The 17,438-nt window shown below is 43.2% G+C and overlaps 1 protein-coding gene across 4 annotated transcripts in view; it reads left to right on the top strand.

The window, feature by feature from the left end:
• Positions 1–3,798: 3,798 nt before the first annotated feature.
• Positions 3,799–17,438, top strand: part of SAMD4B (sterile alpha motif domain containing 4B) — an 870,829-nt gene continuing 857,189 nt past the window's right edge. For all 4 annotated transcript variants that reach the window (XM_069206928.1, XM_069206927.1, XM_069206926.1 and 1 more), the window contains exon 1: positions 3,799–3,929. The gene's annotated coding sequence lies outside the window, so the exon portion shown is untranslated. The remainder of the gene's footprint in view (positions 3,930–17,438) is intronic.

The following is a 17,438-nucleotide window of genomic DNA, read 5'->3' as shown; positions in this document are numbered from 1 at the left end:
CTATGTCAGGACCGAAGGCTCCAATCATGCTTCTCTTTCTTTACTACATATTTACAGTAGCCAATCAGAAACAATAAAACAGGAAAAAAATGCAATATTAACTACAAGCCCCATGATCCCCAGCTTGTGAGTCACATGGGCCAATCCCCCACAGTCCAGCCTTTCAATAGGCACTTCCACCATTTTAACCTCCTCTTTCTTTGCTGCTTGGCAGCCAGTTAAGTCACAATGTATTTTTTTCTCTTCAATAGCGTGTGCTAGTTACTGTTGAAGTTATTGCCTTTATGTGAACATTTCTCCTGTGTGTATGTTGCCAGGGCAACGGTGTTCCGTCGTGGCCAGCTTTGCGTGTCGTCTATGATGCACTTTGACAGCCCCACCCCGTCGTTCAGTGCCGGCAGTGAGTGGTTTGCTTTGGTTTTATTTCTACAGGGGAGAGCTTTGGCCTACGGGGGCTGCGACGTTTCGTCGCGCGTCCCCATAACTTGTGGAGAGGGAGTGGGGGGGGCGGCCGCCGTCTTGAGTCGGCTGTTCTCCCCATTTTAGTCCTTATCGGACTGTGGCACCAGCACGCAGGCGTGTTTTCACGTGTGTGAGCTTTCAAAAGCAAAATAAACGGAAAGCAGCAATACTGGTGCGCTCTACGGGCTATCAGAGCGTTTTTTAAGTAATTAGGCTTTCCAGGGTGTGCTACTTGGCTCCTGATGCCCTAAGGCTTCAGAGCGGGCCCAGGGTTGTATTAAGTTGTGCATAGGCTTTGCCTTGAGTGCTGGCAGGCGACTCCCTCCACGCTTTATTCTTGTCTGTTTGCGCCTGCTGAGGTTGCACTCCCCCCTCTTTGACAGTCAGCTGTCTGTCCTCGGCAGTAAGTGGAGCCATGTTTTCCTTAAGGATGGCTCAATACGAGGCTTATGAGGAAGAGCTTGTGGCATGCAGGAGGCATCCCCGTCTTTTGAAGAGAGCCTGGTTGAGGCGTTAGATTTCAACGTCCAGCTATCAGTGAACAAGGCCTTGGCCAAGGCCCTTGCCCCCTGACGTCCCACTTTAATGGTTTTGCATACCAGCAGGGCTGGTTCCCCTCTGTTGCAGCCCCTGCAGAGCCTGCTTCACAGCCACCTAAGCCTTCCAAAGGGAAGTCCAAGGCTAAAAAATAGGCGCACTCTGACGCTTTTTAAAGATTGTCTGCAACAGTCCTTGATGAATATGGGTCTAGTAACCCTTGTGCCCAGGCACCGTCTTCAGACGACATTCCTCACTGTTCGGATTCCTCAAACGACTCCCTGGACAGTGACCAAGAGGAGCAGCCGGGCCCCAGCAAGAGATGGGTGCCTCTGCTAATGCGTCCCTTTATAATAATTTATTACACATTAGGACTCGTTTTAGGCCAATGAATCTTTTGACCCAGTTGAGAGACACCTTAGGACGAGATAGCTAATCAATACGTCAATCAATACGTCAATAATGTCATCAATATTTATTATCACAATGCATTTCACTTTAGTCAAAGACATTAATCAACTCAAGACACTACCACCATGACCTTGCAATCATGAATAACCACACCAGTTTAGTGGAATTTTATGAGTTTTATTCCCTATTAGTTACAATTCTAAGAGTAGATGTGTTAATCTCAAAACCAAGAAACAAAACAGCATAGTCACGATATGGCAACTCTGATAAGATTTCATTAAGGCAAGAATCGCAAACATCAGAACATAACACGACGTGTACATAGATCAATTTTAGCAGAGTGTCATTAATGCGTCAGTTCAACAAAGCATAGATTCAGTTGTTTGTCTATTTGCGTCAGTTTAGTGAACACCTGTCCTAACCACTGATTAGCATTAGCATGTTGGGCTTCATGCAAAATGATTTAGAACACCAATTTGGAAAACATCTAGCTACGGTCTCTGTCAAAAGTAAGCAGTTGGTACCTAGAAAGGAAAAGCAAACAGACAAATCACAATTTCATTGTCATAGTTACCCTCCAAGGTTTAGGTCAGCACTCAGGTTCAGTCTTCGTCTTCAGGATATCAGTTGATTCGCCATCAGTCAAAACTGAGCTCTGGGGAAAAGGGGCACTTCCCTCATAAGGAGGCAAAGTGTAAATGGGCAAGTCTAAGGAAGAGGACGGTTCTAAGTAAAATCAGCAAAGTCACCAGACAGAGTGACAGAGTTTATGGATAAAATCAATAGCATTCCCTAACCCACCTAAATGGCTCCCCGTGTCATGGGTTTTTATCCCTTTTTCATAGTACATTCCCCCAAATTTTCATTGGTCAATGGTTATACCTCACTATCTTTACCCTATTAGGAAACAGATTATGTCATTAATCTTTCACCCCATATTATTTTACAGACATTTTATTGATCCATGTGATTGACGTCTTCAGAGGTAGCACGTCCGGTATGATTTCATCCTTCTGTAATTCTTTGCACATCTTTTGGTCAGTAGCTCCATTGTCTTCTCCGGTTAGAACGACCTTGTACATTAATTTTAATCTACACTGTTGCATTTTAGTTAACATTTCTACAAGCAAGATGAATTTCATGAGAACGGATCCACTATGGTTACATTCAGCTTCTAGTTGAAGAAAACAAGAGGTCATGTCCTCTTGCGAGTCAGCTCACTGCACGTTTAGAAAAACACATTTAATATGAGAGCTGGGCAGCTAAACTTCGGCTCATGCTAATTTAAGGCCTACGGAATTCATTTGAGCATAACTGTAATAACATAATCGTTAATAATTAGTACAAAACCATATTTTAATATCATATTTTATCAACATTAGTCATTTCTATTAGTCCCCGTATACATTGGCGGCCACTCCCTGTGGTCACATTTCAGGTGCACGTTTAAGCAATTCACATTAATATAATTTCTAAGCGGCATTATCACACATTAGTTCATAAACATTTCATGTTAATATAGATTATATAAGCTACGCTCTCTCACCTCTTAAGGTATTAATCTTTGACCCCATGGAGATAATACACCCCCGTTGCACCAACTGGTCTCCCCTCCCTGAGGTGGCTTGCTATGTCCAGTCGCATCTCTGTCAGGGACTTTGACAAAGACGTCAGAATGAGGCTCATGTCTGAATGCCCCAGACCAGACCTGGAGGGCAAAGTTGCCAATACACCAGAGGTGGAACTCACGGTCATGGTGAATTTCATGAAGAAGTGGGCAAACCCCGAAAAAGGGCTGGACAGGGCCTGGCGTTCCTGTCAGGATCACCTCCGTGTCCTTAATAGAATTGAAAATTCTTATTGCATCACCTAGAAAAAAAATTATTATATGGTTATGGGTCATGGACAGGATTGGTTATGAGTTACCATAACAACGAGGAAGCATCAGGGGATTGGCAGTTTTGTCAGATGTTTTTTCTATTTCTGTGGTCGAACTTTGAAATTGCTGTATTCATAAATGTGAAGAAAGGACTGCATAATCCTTACCTACCTGTCCTTAATAGAATTGAAGTTTTCCTTCACGATTGTAAGGACATTTTACATTCTATGCCTAACATCAGACTCTAATGCACACCACCGATCGTCAATGGAACAAAAAAATACAGACTAACCAATGGCTATTAAGAATTATTACATCTTCCCCCGACAAATGAGGAGACAGTATCCTATCCGACAACCAATGGTAAAGCTGCAACACCATTCACTCTTCGCATTCTCCGTGTCCAATCAACTAGGTTCGTTCTTCGAATAGTCGGCTACAGCTACATACGTATACAATTCTCAGCGTCGACGCAGTGACGTTACTTCGCCTGCAGGCGACGCGGTACGTGCCCCCCCGCCGTAATGACGCAGCTGAGCCGCGCCGAGCGTCGTGCTGCGGTGGCCGCAGTTGGCTGTGGGGCGGAGCGGCTAAAGCGGCACCCAGAACTGAACACCGGTTGGAACGTCGGGCTTGCGGGGTGAGTGCTGAACCTAAAAGTTACCGGACATGACGTGCCCAGGAGTGGTATGGGGACTTTACATGTAACTCAAAACAAACGGGCCTGAGTGCTAAAAGCTGCGTCACAGACTGGGGTGGGATTTGAGGGGGTGGGGCCTAGTAGGATATGGTGGGGTCACAGGGGACTTAAGGGACTCTTGAGAGAAGTGGTTCTTTGGGTGTATGAGTGGCAGTCTAGGGAATTGGTAGACAGGGACGTTTAGGAACTGAGTGGGTGGAGCGTCAGGAGTTCTGTCAAGGATGTGCGAGAGATAAGAGGGGTTCTGTAGCCACGGAGATGGTATTCTTGATGGAGGAGCGGCAAGAGCTCTTCAGTGAGAAGATACTAGGGGTACTTATGTATAAAACGCCTGGGAGGTTGCATGTAGAGAAAACTGGTGTACGTGCTTAAAATTAAACAAAAGTGAGTCTGTTTCTCTTGAACAAGAGCCTTGGATTACTTTTGGTGGAAGAGATCCAACATAACCGTTATGTGATGAAGGGCGGGTGTAGCGAATTATGAATTGATGAAAAAACAGGCAAGCAGCTTAGAGCATATAGTTTGTAATGGTACGTGGTATGTGAAATTCATTTTTAAGAAACGATATTAGTAAAATAAGATGTGAAAGAACTCGCAGTGGTATTAAAGGCTGTCGCGTTTGGGATAAGTCACCGGATCTGCAGAGAAACCGATGAGACGGAGCTAAATTACATTTTCCCGATGGGCGTGGGTTTTGGGTGTTGGCGCTGGGACATAGAGGGATCTGTGGGAAAGAGCAACAAGTTGCAGAGGCTAGTGATAGCCTTATTATATCCTTGTAAGGTTAGAGTGTATTGTGCTTTAGTGGGCTGAGGGAAAAGTCACAGTAGAAAGACGTTGATTGTAGAAGAGCCAAAGCAACCACTGGATGCAAAGATCAAAGTGGCGGAAGAGTGTTCAACAGATTCATGAAGCATGTTTAGGGGAGACTTGTACGGACCCTCGCCGCCAGTGAACTGAAACCAGGTTGTGGAAAGCATTGCAGGGTGCAGTAAAAACGCTATAGAGAGCTGCGAAATCGCTGGTCCAAGTGGACACGAGCTGGTTTTAAGTTTGAAAGCTTTACCCCGCCTTGCCCAGCAACTAAACGTTTAACTGTGCGTTTTTAATATACTGTTGTAGAAGGGTGGTGTGGGAAAAGCTACCACTGCTTGTTGGGGTATATACGTGAGATATTTAATAGTTATATACAATCAGTTCATAAGTACGGTTAGGCATCTTTGGTAGTTTCCTGTAGCTAGAACCCTTGTGCTAGGCCAGTGCTTTAATTTGTGTCGTCATTCAGGTGTTCGAAGGGGAGACGAAGAAAACATTGCTTTTTATACGATTTGAGTTGAATTAACTACACGGTGTTATGGGACAAGCTGGGGCTATTTCCAGGTAATTGTCTGGCTAACGTTTAAGGAGTGTGTGATAACAGAATAAATGGATTCTGTTTACTGTTATGAAAGGCGAACTTGCTTCTATAGGTATAGCCCTGTGATCGAGGGTAAATGATGTGCTTGGGAATACATCACTCTAAAATGTGTCCAAATAGTTTTGACTGCACCTCGAACATATATAATTATGAAGGGAAGTTTGAAGCAGCAACACCCTATCAGTTTGACATACAGCAGTAGTTTGGAACGTGGGTACCGCAGTTTCTGCCTATATAACCCTCAAAATATGAGCAAAGATGCTCGTGTCCAATATTAAATTTGTTCCCAAGAGTCTCAAGATCGTTTGCTTATTTGCCCTGTAGGAGTTTTCCCCAGGGATGTAGTGTACCCTGTGTTCTCTCGTTTTTAGTTGAACGTAGTAGTATTTTATTGTGCTGGAAGGACACATTTTGCACCAGTGATCGGTTCGTTCACTTTGACATCTGCTGATCCGCCTGTATGTTATAATTTCAGCATGTTAGTTTTCCGGATCTCCAATTTACATTAATCTGAGTGTGGGTATCGATGTTCTGAAAGGTTCTTGAGGCCTATTTGGATGGCAGTATGGTAAAATGGGTGTGTAGACAGACGTAGTGTAACTTTCTAACGGGCAATGTGTACCCTCCTCAACTAGCTGATGACAGGCGTCTATTAATAGACATTAACACGTTATTCTGTTGCCCATTGAATTTATTTGCACCATTTCGTATAAAAGTAGTCTTTACGTTTAAAGGGAACGTCTTGGAAAGTGTTTTAGGCGCTGTCGAACTAGAATGTGTCTAGTAAAATATTTCTGGTTATCACATCTGTTCATGACGCATCTCGAAAAATGTTAACCAGTGTTTATCTGCAAGAATAAGTAATCATAGGAGAACGTGATCATACTTTGGCATTTTACCTACACGATTTCCCACTTTTTTTACCTTCTTTAATCTTTTTGGCGTTTACGTAGTCAGAACAGTAATACTTACATAATTTGAATTCTGAGAAGATCAGCCATGTCACTTTATTCGCCGGGTGCTATAAACATTTGATTTAGTCCAGTGTTAGCTCTGACAACCCCCACGTTCACTTGACAGCCGTCCTCCCCCAAAAGTTGCTAAACATTTCTTGGACCAGAAGACAGACAGAAAATTGTACCAGGTTGCAGAGGCACATAAACGTAGAACTAAAAGCTCACATAGGATGTCGTCTGCCTGCGTTTAGATTTCTATAATGTAGATAAATGACACAAATCTGCATCTCCAGAGCATTTGCACATTTCAGAGCACAATCAAATTGACATGTAATCTAAAACAACAAAAGAAAAAATATTTATATTGAAATGCAACACTGGGGTTAGATGACCACTTGAGTGGAGGAAGCCTAACTGATTTATTGCCTCCTAGTATTTGGTTATGCTGAATAAGTTGTTAATCATTTGTTTCCCTTGCATTTTCTTTGGGAGTATGACCAACATTTGTATCATCACACTTGTAAGCCTGTTTTTGCTTTTGTATTAAGCGCATTTTTGAACTGTGCACATTAGTCAGTTTAATCTTTCCCCCATACAGTTTGTCAGCGATGATACTTTTTCAGCACACAGTTCTTTGGGTGTGTGGCCAAAATGGGTTATATGCAGATTTCGGATGTTCTCTATCTGCATTGTTCAACTTCCAACATTTTCACAAACAATTGAAAGTACTAGATAAAAATCTGCTATAAGTCCAGTGCAGAAATCTTAGCATCTGAATCAGTCTGTAGGGTGTACCATAGCACACATGCTACCATTTCAGATAGATGTTTAGACTCTCCAGCCAGATTTTTTGTTCTTGTTTGTTTTCCATCCACCACTTTCTTTCAGTGCTGGGTGCTTGCATTATATCATAAGCTATAATTAACTCAGACTGGTCCGCCTGTGGTTTGGTTGTGCCAAGCCTGTCCCGTCTGACTTTTAGGAAGGAAGGCATGCTTTTCCTCATGTTGAAATCACAGGATTCCCGGCCAAGGATAATCTGCAGCGTTATTTCTGACTACTAGTCTGGGTGACTGCAGTGTTGTACGAGCAGCAGCCACACTAAATGACTTCCTCAAAATAGACAAGCAATGCAAAACCACTGGGAGCGAAACAGAGGTCTTTCTTGTGCAGCCTAAGTAGAATAGTGATCTAAAAAAATACACTACCAACGAAAACCGGTCTCAAGTGGAACCAGTCCATCGGGAAAACTACAAATTGTTCTTTTTCTGTTATTAACTAAACCCATCTTCGGTCAATATATTGACAACTGCATCATTCATAATAGACTGATTAAAGTTTAGAATTGAATTCAAGATTTACTTTCATGCGTAGCTTTTCCTTCATGCAGCAAGTACTTTAGGAAGCTGATATGAACAGCTCAGACCCACCTGTCTGTCTTACACAGGCTTCCAGTTGCTAACACAGTTGTTTGAAATGTGTACTTTATCTTATTCCCGTTGTAGAATGGTCAGTTTCAAATGCTCACTTGACATGTAGCTGACTATATTGGGTCTGCCCTTTGCAAAAACGCATTATGGCCAAGTTGTGTCCTTCTGTTGCTTTTTGACATGACAAGTGTGATGTGTGTAAGAATAGAGTTGAGCTCTGTAGGACCTCTGCATACAGGGAAAAATGAAGAAAAATGTGCACGTGACTTGGTTCTCTTTAAGGGTTTGTTCTACATGTTTGTTTTGTCCTTTATTATAATAAACTACTCAACTTTTTTCAGTGATACATTCTGAATGGCATTTCTAGCTAAAATAGTGGCTTTTAAAGTGTTCACATGCCTCGGAGCAATATCACTCCAGCTTAAGGGGGGTATCAACACTTAAGAGCACCTCATTATATACAAAAAATAGTGGTTAAGAGAATCAAGGGACCCAGAGTAACCCAGGTTGAAAACAACAAGCACACCTGTAAAAAAATAATAATAATAAAAAATATGTGTGTGTGTGTATATATGTATATATATGCATATATATATATATATATATTGCACACTTCTCTTCCGTGGATATAGGAAAAAGGCAGCACTCCACAGCCATAACGAATTCAATCATGTTTATTCACCTACAGGGACGCGTTTCGGCGTTGCCGCCTTCATCGACCTGTGAGCCGCCATTTTAGCTCGGTTTTTATACTCCAATTGCAATGAACTCAATTAACATATATCATGCGAAAAACTGTTTTAGTCACAAATTTTCACCATACATTTCAATTAAACAGCAATTAAATACAATTAGAAAATATACAATGTAAAAATGCATTAGCTTGTCGAGTATGAGGTGAATAAACATGATTGAATTCGTTATGGCTCTGGAGTGCTGCCTTTTTCCTATATCCACGGAAGAGAAGTGTGCAATGTAATACGCGATGGCGTGCGTATGAGGAATAGCACCGTTGACGTTCAGGTGCCGAAAGGGAACGCCACAAGTGGAGTGTTTTTAATATCGAGCACATTTAAGTGTGGTACTGTTTACATATTGTGGTGAAGTGAAATCACGTCAATGCCCAATTGATGCCCCTCCCAAAAAGAAGTAAACCAGAACAAAGAAAACGGTGAGTGAGAAGTAAAAAGGGATCTTTATAATGCATGATGGGTGGGAAGTAAGCTGGCGGTGCACTGAGGTTCAAAGCAGTCTGTGGAGGAACTGAAAATTATAAGAGGTGGAGTGTTCTAGTATGGTTTGGGCAGGTGGTATAGGGGGAGGCCCTCTAACAAGAATTGGACTGGCGGTCCCCATTCGTAATCAGACATTTTAGAATTGTTTAATTGTATGTCCGCCATCCTTCCCTTTGTTGGTGCTTGCCATAGGTGGCACGCCATTGGGAGAGGAATGGTTCCATAGGTCTTCTTCAGGCTGTCGCTAAGGCTGTTTTTTCGCTGCTCCTATGCAGAGTCAGAAAATAGATCAGTTGCTGGAAATCTGACGTTTCAGAGATTAATCTTGCAGATCCAGGAGAGGAAAGCCTGGTGGAAAGGGTATCCCAATATGGTTTTACGTGTGCTAAGATGTCAGACCAGAAGGGGCGGATAGCCGGGCAGTCCTTCATATATGGCGGAAGTCTCCTAGTAGCCCACATCCCCTCCAACGGTCTCTAATGAGGGAGTTTGGAAAGAACCAACAGCGCAGTTTTGGTGTGGGGGCTACCGAGTCTTGCACTAACTCCACATGGGCATGATCAGAGAGGACAATAGGGTGGAATGTGGCTGTCACAATGGCAAGTTCCAGGGACTAACATGTGTAGTCCAGTCATGAATAAGAGCGGTGAGATTTGGGGGGAGGGGGGCATAGACACGAGTGGTAGAGTGGGTTGTCCGCCAGGCATCTGTCAGGCCTACAGAGTGAATATCTTGCTTTAAGGCTTTAGTGCAACTCCCCGTTCGGGAACGTTGAGGTTGGGTAGTGTCAAAATCAGGACCCCAAACAATGTTGAAGTCACCCATTGGGATTATCTCTCCTTCTGTGAACCCTCACAGTAGGAGGAAAAGTGAGTGGAGGAATGTAGGCTGTGTCGAGTTAGGGGTATATATTGATTCTGTTGTGCATAGTCTGCCTTGTAGGTTCCCCTTCACTATCACTATCCTGCCATCTTCGTCTGTCTTGGTGCCCAGCAAATGGACTTTGAGAGGTGAGTGGAAGAGCAGGGTGACCCCATTGTGCTTGGTAGGTGCTGAGGAATGGTATATCTGGGGGTAAGTTTTATGGCAGAGTCTGTGGTCGTCCCTGCACTATAGGTGGGTCTCTTGTAGGGCCACTATGTCATCCCCTCTCTAAAGCTCGGTCCTCAGTCCTTCCCCCGCAGATCTCAAACAGCCCACTCATGGAATAACAATTGAACAATAAAACAATAGTTCCCCAGCAGGTAGGTATTAATATCACAATTCATAGGCTCATCATATACATATGGCATTTATGTTTACGTAGCCTAAAGTCAAGGTAACACAGGTAACAATGAGAATTGTGTTGTGGTTCACTGGTAGCACCAGGCAGCTCAAGCAATAGTCTCCCCACGTGATATAGGCTTATCATAAACTGGTGTATGTAATGCAAGGAATTAAGAGCTCCTGCGTTGGGGCCTTCCTCGCAGGTGCATAGCAGGCAGTAGTAGTCATTCATAACAGAGGGGCAAATGTCTGTTGTATGAAAGAGGAAAACCTTAGACTTTCAGTCTAGAAAGTAGTTCATCCTGGCGCTCAGCATTTCCTCTGTCATCTAGGACGTCACAGGTTTAAATTGCATTTGCCGAGTGAGGTTTGCTGGAGTCACTTCTTGGTATATTAAGCAGGAGATGACTCTGAAGGATGTCTTCTACTTTCCATGCTGCTTCAGTACGGCGTTTTTAACTTTGAACAAGTGGAATTTCACTAGGACATCTCTAAGGGTGTTTCCCCTCTCGTTGGGGTTGTGGGCCAACTTGGTGGACTCTGTCCAATTTCACTCTGGGACCATTCTTACCTAAAAGCTCTGATAACATGCCAACGACAAAGGCTTCCAGGTCGGTTCATTCTGCACTCTCCTCTAGATTTCGCAATCGACTGTTACATCTGTTACAATTCTCAGGGTCTTCACATTTTAGTAGTGTGGCTTGAAGATGGTACTTAACATCTTCTGACAAGGCCTCTAAATGGCACACCCTCTGTTCCAGAGTCTCACATGTAGTGTCCAGATCCAGTGTTCGAGCTCCCAATGAGTTCATGTCTTGTAGTAAGTTTGGAGGTGGGATCCACTCTGTAGAGCCTCCAAGGAGGTTGTGAGCTCAGTTTTAAGTTGTTTATGTAACTTTTTGGGAAGTGTTGTAGAGAGGAGAGAAGGTCTTCTTTTGTTAGGCCATATTGCAGTCTTTTGGCACAAATGTGTGTGGGGTGCGCTCTTCTGCCAGTTGAAAATACCTGTTTGCTTAGGATCTTTTTGGCAGCATGTAGATCTGGATGGCTGTATTTTCCGGGAATCCTCCACATGACATGCAGCCGCAGGTGTGACCATAAAGGTTGTTGAGCCTTAGGGCAGCTAGTGTGACCTTTTATATGTAGTATTGCTCTCTGTTGTGAAGCAGTAAGTCCTTGTCAGAAGCCAGTTGTTGGCGGGGCCTTTTGGAATGGTGGGGCTTACCACAAGTCCTTAATCTTTCCGGTTCAAGACAGCGAGCCTCAGGGTGATGGTACAGCTGAAATACAAGTACAAGCAATAGCAGTTCTATGGGGTTGAGCCAAGATTCTCAGTCCAATGCGGTGGACTCCTGTAGGCATTGGCTGTGTCTCAGCAATACTTTGTCTCCACGTTCTCTGGTAAGAGTGCTTGCTCCTGTGTGCTTAGATAGAAAAATAGCACTCTGGGGCCTCGACTTGTTTGAGGGTGAGGTGTTGCTGCAAAACATAGCATCCAATAATAATCAACTTATTAGAGGACCTTTTACTGTAACTCGTGGGTTTTCCACTTCCCTAGGGTTGTTGGGGGATCCGGTACTGGCTGTTATGACTGCAGTCAGGTGTAATCAAGCAGGAGCATGCCAGGGTCTGAGAGCGGGAGATTCGTTGATATAGCTGGGAGCCTCAAGAGCGCCACAAGGCGAGTCCACCATTACTAAGTCAGACAGGGAGATCATGCTTCATACTGGCGGTCCTCTGCTGCACGGTAGTCATAGGGGCGAGGCAACAGTAAGTGGGCTCAACTTTATCTGTTGGCAGCCAGCTTAGCAGCCTCAAGGTTCATTGAGCTGATGCACACAGAATGGAGTGTGCTGCTTTTACAGTGATTGGTAGTGGTGTGGCAAATGGCGGTCTCTGGGTCTCAGTAGTTTGACATGTCATCTGGTTTCCTCAATAACTTCAGGAAGTGTCTGTAGTAGCGGCCATGCAGGGGGAAGAATGCTTTGCATCGATGCTGATTGCATCAAGGCAGAGTAGCCACTCTGAGGGCTTCAAAGCCTCTGGGTGCCATGGTGCCACTTGGCACAAATTGAGTTTCCTCAGCCCTTGGGGAGGTTGGGTCAATGCCCCTTTAATCCTGGTCACTTCTGGACCATAACGGGGCCGACAGCAGTGGTTTAGGGCGCCTTGATAACTTGTTCAAACCGTGAATGCCGTGGAGCTCGTATGGATCATGTCTCATGTTGCCATGATGGTTAGCCACGTCCCTCTAACAAAACTTTACCTGAAATATAGAACTCTTGAGGAATTTGACACATAAGGAAAGATACAACAATGGTTCAGATCCTGGAAAACATGTCAATTAGTGTTGGAGTTTTTGCTGGGTCATTCCTGCTAGTTTTGCTGTTTGTAAGGTTCTTGATGGTGCATTCTCAGAATTCCTTCCTCGAAATCTGATTCGGCAAGCATCAGAGTACAATCCATTTAGTTAATCCATGATATTGGAAGCATTTTATGTGCACGCACAGTCAACAGAGGAAATTAACTGAGAACAGTTCTTACAGCCTGATTCCTGTACCTTTTTAGATGTTGTTTTAAAAAAAAAAAAAAAAATTGTGGTCCTAGTTGGATAGATACATGTACAAAAGCATCCATATCACAACTTTGCTTAAGATAAAAAAAATGTTAAATGATACTGAGAAAAAGATGTTAGTAACTTCTTTGGAGAAACAACTTTATGTCCTTCAAAAATCAGTTTTGTTGCTGCACTCAAACCAGTGCCATTGTCTAAAATGTGCGTACTTTATCTTTAATAGCTCTTGCTGTCTGTCTGGTCTTCATTTACATAGTGAACCATGTAGTCCTGTACTTCAGTGTGCATCATCTGCATAACAATTACAGAATCTACTTCATGCTGTACACGGTCACTGTGTGGTTTGTAATTAACTTCCTTTCTCTCCTTGCGCTATAAAATGTAGCACTGTCTGTTCAGCCTCTGTTTACATTTTAAAGTCTAGGGGGAGAGGGAGACAAGATCAGGACCCTCTATTCATTTAAGTGGAGGACTTAGTTTGGTGTGGCCCTGTTTTGCTTTACTGCTGACCGATCCAAAATACACACACTGAAAAGAGTAAAAAAGAATCTCTGGAATGCGCTTCTTAGTCTAAAAAAGACATTTACTAAATCACTTTGCAAGGCTCGTGAACGAAGGTCAGTACAACCGAAAGTGCACCTTTAAAATGTGCAAAAAGAAAGTGAGAAAATGTACGAAGAATCTTTAATCTATAAACAGCAAATATGTACATGCAAAGATACAAATACCTATATTGGCAAAGCGAATAATTAGTAAAAATGCATTACCATGGGGCACAGTTGCTCCTTCATCTTTCTCCTGCCAGCAAGTCGTTGACCCTGGTTCGACTGCAATGAGAAAGAGAGATTAATCCCCCACCGTTGACCTGGGTCTCTTATATACCTTTAAACAAGTCGGGAAGGAGATTTCTAGAAACCCCTCCCGCTCTGTGAAAAGTGTTTAAAAAAAAAAAAAAAAAAATGCTGGCTACTTCAGGTCAGTTTTGAAAGAACCATGTTGGAAATGGCCAAGTTCCCAAGGTGTCCCTCCCAAAATAAAACCCTTTATTGCTGTACCATAAACATCATTCTAGTACATCCTTATCTTGCTGACTGACTCCTTCCCGTTATGTGCTAGCCCTCTGGTGCAAAAGGACACGCAGAATAGAAAAAAGTTGCATAACATGTTTTGAACAGAAAAACACTTGTACCTTTAACGTAGTGGTAAAGCTAAGGCTTAGCTGAATACAAAATGGAGTCTGTAACTTGTGACAGCTAATATGACGGTGGACCGCTAAGCCAAGTGCAAAGTGGCGCGACATAGTCACTGGTCAAAACACAAATATCACTACACCCCACCCTTTGACCCATGACTCGTATACCCTATAGGTTTAAAATCTACATTTGTTTAGGTATAAACATTGCAAGCAAATTAGGAATACATTGTACACAGCAATATAATGATGTAATGAGAGCTAATACCACAAAAATTCCACCCAAAACTTTGCATAATTGCCCAAAACCACTGAAAAAACCAGTCTCCCCACCCCTGATCCACATCCTGTTTCACCCCTTTCACTAATGTATGTAGTGTATCAATGTGTGCTTGGATAGATTTAGAGTGGTCAGAAAGGTTAAACCAACACATGCCTTCAAATTCGGTGCAACCATGATTGTGTTTTTAGCAACAGGTAGTCTACGGCAGCCCTGTTTTGTAATGCAGCTTTTCTACTACCACGCACATCTGATAAAAATTCAGATAAAGCAATAGAAGCATGGTTAATGTTTTTAACCATTAGACATGCTAACTCATTGATCATTCTGGTATTATATACAGCTAAACCAGGCACGCCTACAATAGAAAGACTTGAGCAAATATATTCGGATTTGAATAATAATTGAATATCTGAAATTTTTATTCAGTTGCATAGTGTCTCTAGAATAAAGATTATGTATAGAGTTAGATGCAAACATCATAAGTCTGAGACATGTAAAAGTACACAGTCCACTTGTTATGTTAGCCGAAATGTAAGTAAAAGTGAGGTTCCCACACAAGAACAGCCAGCCAACTGGCAATTTAACATGTTTACTGTGACTGGCAGCAGTCAGTAGATAAGCCATGTGATTTGAGATATTTCTGCAATGTCGGTTCGTCCGGTAAAAGCACAAAACTCTGTGTTCCCACAATATGTTTTGAGAAGTTTGTTTTCTTTTCTAAACGCCATTGAATGCATTTTCCAACATCACAAGAACTGCAGCACATGTAGTAACACACGTTACCAGTAGTAATGTTGTATGTAATTATCTGAGTGAGATTGTCCCACTTCTCATTGGTTGCTTCCTGACAGTCCCTGCAATACTCATAGCGACTGAAGTGGGTTTCCACATCATATTCTTTCACATCTTTATCCTGGTTAGTGGCATTTAAAATTTCTAACAAGATGCTTGTTGGTGTTCGTCTGGTGATTAAACAGGTTGAGAAAACATCCACAGTGCTTCTCATGGCACCCATGCAGAAGTCAGATCTGTTAAGCACCGTTAGCGCCAAATTAATCCAATATTGTCGTTCCGATGTAGAAAAGGTGTTGCGCGACGTGGTAGATCAATCAGGTTGAAGTTGGGGTTGTTAGGTCTTTCCCGACCCCACATGCACACGCTCGAAAGGAGACCACACCGAACACTCACGGCAAAGGCACTCTGTAGTATGTTCTGTAAAAGAAACCAGTATGATCATTCTCGCAAATAACATTGATCAGCTGAAATATGTTCCCTTTTTTCCTTTCCTGGCTTCATGATCAGCAGGACATTATTGGGGCCCTTTGCAATAATATCTGTGAGTTCTGCAGGGCCATTTGGGGATTCCACCAAACACTTTAGCACCAGGGTTTTTGTTAGTTGAACCAAAACCTCCCTCTCCACGTACAGTAAGAAGGGCTGGGGCAGCCCCCATCATCCTTCCTCCATACACTGGAATTATGACAAGTTGGGCAATTCTGTCTGAGATCTGTCTGAATAAATCAACTTCTCCACTATTCAACAGAATAGCTTTGATTTCTCCATGGTAATCTGCATCAATCACTCCCACCAAAATCTGAATACTTTTGAGGGCCAACACAGTTCTGGGAGCAATCAATCCAAAATGCTCCGGGGGGATTTGTATTCCAACTACTGTTTCACACAGTGTCATGTCTTGTGGTTTCAGTCTGTAAGCTTGTAAAGCATGTAAGTCAAGACCTGCAGATTCAGGTGTGGCTCTTTAAGGAGCTAAAGCTCCAGGTTTTATTTCCCAGTGCGTGATTTTATTGGTGGCCACGAGTTGTACTTTCAAGGCTGGAGTTAACATTCTCACCAGGGGTGTTTCAGCATTGGTTAAAGGCTGTTATTCAGAATCTGGAGGGCTTCATTTAAATGCTCTCCAGTTTTTCAAAGTCCCATCAGGTAATTTTCGCAACTAAGCTATCAGTAAAGCCATTCATTCTCTCAATCAGTCCTGAGGCTTGTGGATAATAAGGGGTATAATATATCCACTCGATATTGTGCTGTGAACAGTAGTCCTGCACCAATTTGCCTTTGAAGCGTGACCCATTGTCACTCTGGACCTCGAGTGGTACTCCATAGTATAACATTAACAAGTCTAAAGTTCTGATGGTGTTGTCCTGAGTGGCACGTTTGCAAGGGACAGCAACCAGGTACCCAGAGTAAGTGTCCACTACGTTGTAGGTGTATTGACACCCACGACTAATCAGTAGTGGTCCAATGTAATCAATTTGGCATAATCTGTCCCAGTAACTTTCCTGCCCCCAATTGACTTGACTGTTTGCGTGACAGATCTCTGTTGTGTGTGCTGACAAATAGGACATTGCGAAATCAGTTTTTATCAAATCTAGGGGAATGTTCATCACTATAATCTCTGCCCACCTGTACGTGGCTTTCTCCCAGGTGTCCAGATTTTTTTTGTGCACCCATTTAGCCATCCCCATCAAGTCCGAATCCTGTGCTGCCACTTCTGCCTCTGAGATTTTGGCTTTGTTGTCTGCAGGGGAATTGAACCAGTGTTCTAGTGAGTCAATGGGACAGCGATCATCCATGGGATAGACAGTAACTGTGCCTTTTTCTAGCATTTCCCAAATTTCTTGCCAGAATTCTTTGCCCCACATCTCCTTTGAGTGGATAAACCAGTTATGTGCATGCCATGTGGGATGCCAAGTGGCTAACCCATTGTCAGTGGACCAAGAATCGGAGTAAATATGACAAGTTCCAGGCAGCTCTTGCTTTAGAGCCTGATACACAGTGTACAATACTGCATATTGGCTACTTTTCCCTTCTCTTGTAGTGGTCAACAACTTTTTGGTAATTGAATTAGATGACACCGCTGCACGTTGACGAGGACGTCACTCTAGCCCACGCGACGCCGTCTGACGTCATACAGGCAATAAGAGGTCCTCGCCGACGTCCGTTCCCTTTTTTCCGTGCATTCGAAACGGTTATCTTCGAGGGTGGGTTATCAGTATTGTGGAGAAAGGCTACACCCTTCCCTTTTGGGAGTTTCCGCCCCCCCTCCCGCCCCGCCCATCTTATTGTTCAGAAGAACA

Source organism: Pleurodeles waltl, chromosome 9 (assembly GCF_031143425.1).
Source record: "Pleurodeles waltl isolate 20211129_DDA chromosome 9, aPleWal1.hap1.20221129, whole genome shotgun sequence".
NCBI classification, from domain to species: Eukaryota; Metazoa; Chordata; class Amphibia; order Caudata; family Salamandridae; genus Pleurodeles; species Pleurodeles waltl.
The sequence above is the reverse complement of the archived record's forward strand: the minus strand, read 5'-3'. Positions and strand labels throughout refer to the sequence as shown.